The following is a 9721-nucleotide window of genomic DNA, read 5'->3' as shown; positions in this document are numbered from 1 at the left end:
ACTATATATATATTATATATATATAATATATATATATATATATTATATATATAGAGAGACAGAAGAAGATATATATACACAACACAACACACATACATACATACATATTCATAAAATTCTGTGCTAATGAGTAAACGACATGTATGCTGCTCCGTCGGGTGCTCTGCAAAACAGCATACATGTCGTTCACTCACAGAATTTTATGAATATGTATGTATGTATGTATGTATGTGTGTGTATATATGTAGCAGCGTATTTAAAGTGTAATTAAATTGGTTTAGATCTGCGCATCTCCCCCCCCGCGCTCCTCGCTCGGACACTCAGGAGGTGTGGTCGGGAGAGGAGTGCGCGTTCATTACGCGATTGCTACAGGATCGATGCTGGCACTTAGGTGCTAGCATCGACGTCCTGGCAGCGTTTCAAGTGTAGCGGTGCGTGATTGAATTAGTTTAGGCCCGCGTAATTGTATCTCCCGTAACCTCCCGTAATCTCCCGCGCTCCTCGCTTAGAAGCTCGATAGAGCTCTAAGTGGGGGGCGTGTCTGTGGCCGAGAAGGCAGAAGCACTCGAGAGATGAATCCTCTCTCTCTCTCGAGAAAGCGGGAGTGCGCGGGTCAGAGTAATTGAGTTTAGAGCCGAAATTGAGCTGGCTAATCCGCGGCACTTCACAGCTCGATCGATTGTCACTTCTCGCGCGGCACTTCAAAGGGGCCCTCCCTCTGATGTGATATTGCGGGATTATAGATAGGATTATAGATGACGCACGCGTGACGCACGCGTGACGCACGCGGGACTCATGTAGGTTACGCGGTCGTGGCTGGCGTATATAAGCCGAGCGCCGGGGAGAGTCGAGGAATTCGGCTTCACCCAGGCACCGGCAGACACGACCGCGACAACGGCTGTAATCACTCGCAGAAAAGTAGTAAACGACTAAATCATGGTAACCACTGGCTTTCTTGTATTCTTGGCTCTGACTTAACGTAGTAACATAGTAACTCTACTCGTACGCTGTCGAAGACGGCGCTACATTTGGTACCGCGAGAGTCGCTCAAGTTCCTGGTTGCGGCCACTTCCAAGGTGCTGCCTATACGATCACTCTGCCGTCGCTAACCTCTGCCAACCGCTTCAGGCTGACGATCCTATATCAGCGCCGTAACGTCGGCTCGGTAAGTAAGACTATTCTTTGCCGGTTTATATCTAAGTTCTAGTATAACTACGTTATTCACCCTTCACTTGTGCATATCGTATGCGCGTGTTGCGTGCTGCTTGCATTGATTCATCGTACGTTTTGCCGATACCAACGCCGTTCAACAGTTTTATGATTGATGTCATCCTTGCTCGGATAATCTATCCCTACTCCCTAACCACGTTCCACGCGCACCCCACGGCATCATGGCGGCGCCACAACCACCCCAGTATGATATTGCAGACATCGCGCATTTATTTAGCGAATCATTGCGCCCCACCGTTGACGCTGCCGCTGCTTCATTTCAACACGGGTTACGTGTCGCNCGGTTTTACCCTCAATTTCACATCAATTCAGACTTACCTGGACTCGTTGCACAAAGATGTGCGCAGGATGTACAAATCACAACCAGCGGCAGCCCCATACTCCCCATCCCCCTCCTCTGACGATGAATACTTCGCAGCCTTAAACCGTGACATCAGATCTCTCGTGCAGGCCCATATGGCATGGTTTCGCCAACGCTTGCAAACACTTAATCTCCGTTTGAGGGACCTGCACTCGTTGCATAAGTCAAGAGAGAAACGCGCTATAATTGGTGGCCTTGGTAAACTTGCAAATTTTTTATTCGGTACGGCTACCGATGATGACATTGAGCAACTGCAATGGCAGTTATCTGCATTAGGTACGACACAGGAACGAATTTTGACTGTAATTGACGAATCCCTCACCGTCATAAATTATACTCGCATTGAGACAGAAATGAATACGGAGGTGTTTGGAAGGCCGTTACTTTAAACATGAGTGTGCGCACACTTGTGGTTAAATCCCGGGCATGAGAAATTACATGGGACGACCTCTGTGGCACGGGAGTTCATTGCGATTACACACCTCCAGCTATCCCTTTCAAGTTTGACAGTAGCATTCGATAACGTCCAAACCACCCTCGACACTACGATACACGCCATCTCCGTTTTGCTGACGGGCCGCTTGCCCGCCACGCTGTTACCCCCCCACCAGTTACGTCAAGTTCTACTAACTATCGAAAGCTCCCTGACCCCCACGATATCGATGCCACATAGCCCCCACGCAGACTTGTTTTACTATTATAACCTTATACAGGCTATAGTGGTCCCCGTCGACATGGGCCTACACGTAATCGCATTTTTACCTTTAACATATAACGAAATGACGTTTCAGATGTACCAAATTTTAACACCGCCAGTGTTTCTCGGTAACTCCACTGCGGCGGCATACTTCGAAATTTCTCAAAATTTCATTGGAATTTTCCTCGGCCATGCCAACTACGTGCAACCAGACGAACCCGCCGTACGATCATGCTTATGCAATCATCAAGAGGTCTGTGATGTCAGATCTCCCATTTACCCAATCTCGACAGCGATTACGTGCCCAGTCGCGCTATTTCTAAATGACGCCGCCCTTATCTCCACATTATGTACAAGGCACGTTACGTTTTACGCACGGCCGACGCCGCGCGCCACCTACCTCGTTGACGGAAGCTGGCTAATATCTACGCCCCACCCACTACGTTTGGCCATATCGTGCCAGTCAGACCCCACGGCACAGGTGACAACTAAAGAGTTCCTCGTCCAACAACAACAGACAGTTACACTGCACTCTGGCTGTAAAGCCGAGTCTAAGCATTTTACCTTGCCATCATATTTCCACCACGAAACCGCTGTCGACGTCCAAATCAAAATACCCCTACTCGATCGCCTGTTTCACCACACAGTCCCTACAATATGGACAGACATGTACGACGCAAAAACGCCTGTCAACTGCTGACTCGGAAGACTTAATCCCACCAGAAGTTGTACCTCCTAGTTCATATGCGCACGCTGACCTCGACGTAGCATACACTGACCTAGTAACTGCGGTCAAAAACACCAAACGCTTGCCATCTATTGCCTCGTCTTATACAGGAATAGGCAGCTCAGATATCACGGCCGCCACGCATCATTCCGTAATTTATAGCGGTCTCACATCTCTTCTGCTCACCGTTGTAGTCGCCATCACATACTGGTATTGTTGTCGGTGCCGCTGCCCGCACACCCCCGAACCCCAACCCCAACCGACTCCCGCCGACCGCACGCCCCTCCCTCGACGACGTACATGGGTCGAGAGTACCTCTCCCTCCCCTATCACAATAAGACCCCGCTCGCTATATTCCGGTATGCCACTCACGGTCCTCGAACCTCAGCTGCGAATGGGTTCCTTCGCCCCTGAAACACCCACCCTCCAGCCCCACGTAGATGGTCACCCAGGTCCATCCTCCTTTACCAACACCCCACGGCCTACCTCGATACTGGTACGATCTCCTCCCAATGTCGATATATTGCAGGCAGTGTCCGACACTCCCTCCACATCTCCACCCCCAATGGTTATGGCTAAGGCCTCCCCACTCACTCCCATACTACACCGGCATATTTCGCTGCGATCCCGATCGGCGCAGCGTACGATGCCGACACCCGTTCCCTGCCCAATAGCCGCACCCCGCGCTGTGTAGCCGCCCCGCAAGTGCCACACTTCGGAGGTTTGGCTAGCTGGTCAGCAACATGAATCGCAAGTCTAGTATGTACTCTATAAGTGGCCCATTAGTTAATTAATACCGGCATAAGCATAGTCTTACAACCTCCGACAACGTGCAGCGCATTAGCCGCTAGCACAAGTAGTAATCGCTAGCGGGGATAATTGTATTACCACGCTTAGTTAATGGCAGGTATTTGTCACTAGCCAGGTAAGGCGGATTATTACCTTCTACTCAGTCCGCGGATTGCATGAGACACGACCGCACTCTACAAGCAGTTTTGTGCCCTTATGGCACTAACCGGGCAGTTGCTATTATATACTGTCCCGGCTAACCCGGTGCCACGTGTTACGTCCACCAATTGACATTGTCAGGAACAAGCCATGAACGACGGAGACGGGCAACAACCCGAACAGCAGCAGCCATTGACACTGTCGTCTCCGCTGCCGGCAGACGCCGGCGCCGCCTGCGCTTGCTCCATCTGCGCCAGGGCCACCTACCGCACTTGCACCTGCGCCCTCTGCGCCAGCGCACCCTTCACATGCACCGACTGCGTCAGCGCCAACATACCGTGCACCTGCTTCGCCTGTGCTGAGGCCGCCCGCGCCTGCATGGCCTGCACGGAGGCCGTCCGCGCCTACGCTCGCGCCGGGGCCGCCTGCGCCTGCATAGCCTGCGCCGTCGACGGCGCCTACGCCACTGCCACGCGCGCACGCGACACCTGCACCTACGCCACTGCCACCCGCGCACGCGCCACCGGCGCCTACGCCAGTGCCGCCTACGGGCGCAACACCTGCAACTGCCAGGCCTGCGTCGCAGGGCAGGGAGGACACGGGCTCTCCACCCCGCCAGGAGCCCGATTCCTTGGCATGGCGGCGCTGGGCCCGCAGCCAGACTCCACGGACGGCCCACGGGACAACGGCCCCCGGAATGGCGATAGGCCGTCGCCATTCCCGGAAGCACAATACGTCGGCTCACTTATCGGGACGGGCGCACCCGATGACCCGATGGTGTATGAATTTTTTGTTGGCGAGGACGACGACCCGGAAACCACGACGTTCAATCCGGACCACATCCGCCAGATTGCACGCAACCTGGCCATGACTGCCCTGTTGTCCGCAACCTCGGAAACGCCAGCACCCCCTCGCGAAGATGAGGAGGCACACGACCCTTGAAAGGCTGGAACGCATCGGCGGCCAGCCGGCGCAGGAAGAGGCCAGCTCGACCAGGACCAGGACCGGGAAGTAGCAATGTACGGTGTGGGCTATAGACCCACACCAGTAGCCCATTCATTATACATCACTTAATACACGTTCGAATATTGCGTATGAATTTATTGTGTAGTGCCATGAATTTACTGTGCGTGAATTTACTGTGCGCGAATTTACTGTGCGCGAACTTACGGCGCGAATTTATTGTGTGTCAATTTATTGTGCGTGAACTATTGTGTAGTGCCATGAAATTGAAATTATTGCGTATGAAATTATTGTGTGTGAATTATTGTGTGAATTATTCAGTGTGAATTCATGGTGTGTGCATTATTATGCGCAAATTTATTGTGTGTGAAACTAAAAATTTTGTGAATTTTAAAATTTAGAAACACGTAAGGCCAGCCGGGAGGCTGGCGTTTCGATGTCCGCGAAAAAGCGTACATCGGTTTAGTGGGGGGACGAATGTAGTAGCGTAAAAGCAGCATCTATGCATGCCTATAACTATAGCTTATATTAGTGTCCATAGGGGTGCATAAAGAAAGCCCACCGGCGCTATGCCGGGGGAGTGATGCAAGGGCGAGTACGCGTTCATTACAGGATCAATGCTGACACTTAAGTGCTAGTATCGACGTCCTAGCAGTATTTGAGTTGTAGCCGTTTCTGTTATTGAATCAGTCTAGGTCTGCGTCGCTCTCTAGAAAGCGAGAGCGCGCGAGTCGAGGAAATTCCGCGAGCTTGTTGAATGGAACCCTAAGTGAGGGGCGTGTCTGAGTGAACGGTCTGGCCGGGAACGATGCGCTTCTCGCTCGGGGTTTGAATAGAACCCTAAGTGAGGGGCGTGTCTGAGTAAACGGTCTGGCCGGGAACGATGCGCTTCTCGCTCGGGAGATGAATAGAGCCCTAACGAGGGCCTGTATCAACATAACGTCGCGGTAGAGTAGATGACGCGCGCGTGACGCACGCAAGGCGCGGTCGTGGCTGCCTATATAAGAGGAGGGCCGGGGAGAATCGAGGAATTCGGCTTCACCCAGGCACCGGCAGACACGACCGCGACAACGGCTGTAACCACTCGCAGAAATCATAGTAAACGTCTAAATCATGGTAACCACTGGCTTTCTCTTATTCTTGGCTCTGACTTAACGTTGTAACACAGTCACACTATTCGTACGCTGTCGAAGACGGCGCTACATCTACACCAGAAGTCAGCTCGTAAAGGAAAAGCTTGCAGAAGACGTGAAATTCAGAAAGAGGGCCGAAGATAGAAGTGGAGTGATAATATGACGGGACAAGCCCGGCTGTTTATTACGGGTTGACACCCAGACGCACCAATTTTCCAATTCACACACAGGCAGAGAACCAATGCGCGGATACATGTACAACAAGGNGAGAGCGCGCACGAGGGAAAGAGCGAGAGAGGGGGGGGGGGTGAGTAAGAGAGAGAGGGGGGGAGAGAGAGAGCAAGTGATAGAGAGAGCACGGGGGATAGAGAGAGAGCGAGAGAGAGAGAGAGAGATAGAGAGAAATCAAAAGCTACGCGTAACTTTTTCAGTGTAATCAGTTTTCATATGCACTTATTCAGACACCATAAGTAGGAAGAGCAGACGTATCGTATCGGTGACGCTTCCAGTCTGTCTTAAGATAGCCCGCAATGCTCCCCCACACCACCTACACGTATGTGCCGCCGCCGCGGAATAAAATAATAATAATAATAATAATAATAATAATAGAAGTTAAATAAGGGGAAACGAGACAGTAGCGAAGCAATAATCGCTAACAACTAAAATAGGCCTATTGTGAGTTACGATACTACAATTATAGTGTATATTTTCCCAGTAAAGCAGCGTGCGTGTTACAATTGTTTTCGATTGTCTTTACAATTCTATTGAAGTTTTTGTTTACAATTGTCTATTTTCATCGTTAACGTACTAGTGTGAACAATTAGTACAGGATTTTTTCACTGACCGACACTTAGAGTGCGATCGCGTCGCAGGGACAGTTCGGCCTAAGTACTCCTGCGACTGCCGGCGACGGGTCTGCGACGCTCAGTGACTGGAAAATTGTCAGTCGCAGCAAGTAGCGCATGTTATAATTTTGCGACGCTACGCGACTGTTTGCACCCGTCGCTTGCATTGTTTTACCCGACCTAAGCTGCCTTGCGACCGCTGCAACGAGATTCGAATGCATAATGAACAATGCATAAAAGCGAACAATGCAAATGAAACAATCAGTGCATACAGTCATATGCACAACATGCACAAAGTATCAAGTCATGTGAACACATTTAGTTGCGCGATCGATAGGCGATCGTCACATCGACCTAGCGCCTTCTGCGACTGCCTGCGACTGCCAGTGTCAGTCGCTGCTCGTCGCTGTCAGTCGTGTCGCTGTCGACTCACTGTCGCTGTGAGATGCAATGCGTCGCGTCGCGCCGCATTCAATCGCAACCCGACCTAAGGCCGGCTTTACGCATAATTAAAATTCACAGACGACACCGACGACGACACAGGAAAACGCTTTCCTTCCGAAGAAGCAAAATCTGGCGTGAAAACGCGTCAAGAAATAAAATTTCCGCCTATACTTTCTAGCGATACTACCCACCGATATTTTCCACTGATAATTATCACCAATACTTTCCACGGATACTTTCTACCGATACTTTTCACCGATACTTTTCACCAATACTTACGAAACAGGGAAACAACTCCACGTACACCAAATTTACAAGGGCACAGCGAATAGTATATAGCACGAGAGTCACACAAGAACACGTCCAGAAGTAAACGTCTACCGATACTTTCCATCGATACTTTTTACGGATACTTTCCACCAGTACCTTCCACCGATACTTTCCACCTATACTTTCCACAGATACTTATGAAACAGGGAAACAACCCCATGTACAACAAATGTAGAAGGCCACGGCGAATAATATTAATTTAGCGCGATATTTACACAAAAACACGTCCAGAAGCAAACGTTCACCAATACTTTCCACCGATACTTTCCACCCATACTTACAAAACAGGGAAACAACCCCACGTACAACAAATTTAGAAGGCCACAGCGTTAATAATAATTTAGCGCGATATTTACACAAAAACACGTCCAGAAGCAAACGTTCACCGATACTTTCCACCGATACTTTCTGCCAGTACTTTCCACCGATGCTTTCCACCAATACTTACGAAACACAGAAACAACTCCACGTACAACAAATTTTCAAGGCCACAGCGAATAATATTAATTTAGCGCGATATTCACACAAAAACATGTCCAGAAGCAAACGTTCACCGATACTTTCCACCGATACTTTCCACCAATACTTACGAAATAGGGAAACAACTCCACGTACAACAAATTTATGAGAGCACAGCGAATAATATTTAGCGCAATATTCACACAAAAACACGTCCAGAAGTAAACATCGATGCAGCGATACTTTTCACGGATACTATCCACCGATACTTTCCATCGATACTTTCCACTGATACTTTCTGCCGATACTTTCCACTGATACTTTCCACCGATACTTTCGAAACAGGAAAACAACTCCACGTACAACAAATTTGCAAGGGCATAGCGAATAATATTTAGCGCGAGATTCACACAAAAACGCGTCCAGAAATAAACGCCCACGGATGCTTTCCAGCAATCCATTCCACCGATACTCTCCAGCAATACTTTTCACTGATAGTTTCCACCAATACTTTTCACCAATACGTACGAAACAGCTAGGGAAACAACTCTACGTACAACAAATTTACAAGGCCACAGCGAATATTATTAATTTAGCGCGATATTTACACAAAAACACGTCCAGAAGCAAACGTTCACCGATACTTTCCACCGATGCTTTCCACCAATACTTACGAAACAGAGAAACAACTCCACGTACAACAAATTTACAAGGGCACAGCGAAGAATATTTAGCGCGAGATTTACACAAGAACGCGTCCAGAAGAAAACGTCTACCGATACTTTCCACCAATACTATCCACCTTTACTTTCCACCGATATTTTCTACCGATGCTTTCCACCGATACTTACGAAACAAGGAAACAACCCCACGTACAACAAATTTACAAGGGCACAGCGAATAATATTAATTTAGCGCGATATTCACACAAAAACACGTCCGGAAGCAAATGTTCACCGATACTTTTCACCGATACTTTCCACCAATACTTACGAAACAGGGAAACAACTCCACGTACAACAAATTTACAAGGGCACAGCGAATAATGTTTAGCGCGATATTCACACAAAAACACGTTCAGAAGTAAACTTTGATGCAGCGATACTTTCCATGGATACTATCCACCGATACTTTCCATCGATACTTTCCACTGATACTTTCCACCGATACTTTCCAGTGATACTTTCCACCGATACTTTCGAAACAGGAAAACAACTCCACGTACAACAATTTTACAAGGCCACAGCGAATAATATTTAGCGCGATATTCACACTAAAACGAGTCGAGAAGTAAACATCAATGCAGCGATACTTTCCACCGATACTATCCACCGATACTTTTCACCTATACTTTCCACCGATACTTTTCACCGATATTTTCCACTGATGCTTTCCACCAATACTTACGAAACAGAAAAACAACTCCACGTACAACAAATTTACAAGGCCACAGCGAATAATATTTAGCACGAGATTCACACAAAAACGCGTCCAGAAATAAACGTCCACGGATACTTTCCAGCGATCCATTCCACCGATACTTTCCACCGATACTTTTCACTGATACTTTCCACCTATACTTTT

This window comes from Priapulus caudatus, unplaced genomic scaffold, assembly GCF_000485595.1.
Source record: "Priapulus caudatus unplaced genomic scaffold, Priapulus_caudatus-5.0.1 Scaffold2850, whole genome shotgun sequence".
NCBI classification, from domain to species: Eukaryota; Metazoa; Priapulida; class Priapulimorpha; order Priapulimorphida; family Priapulidae; genus Priapulus; species Priapulus caudatus.
The sequence above is the reverse complement of the archived record's forward strand: the minus strand, read 5'-3'. Positions refer to the sequence as shown.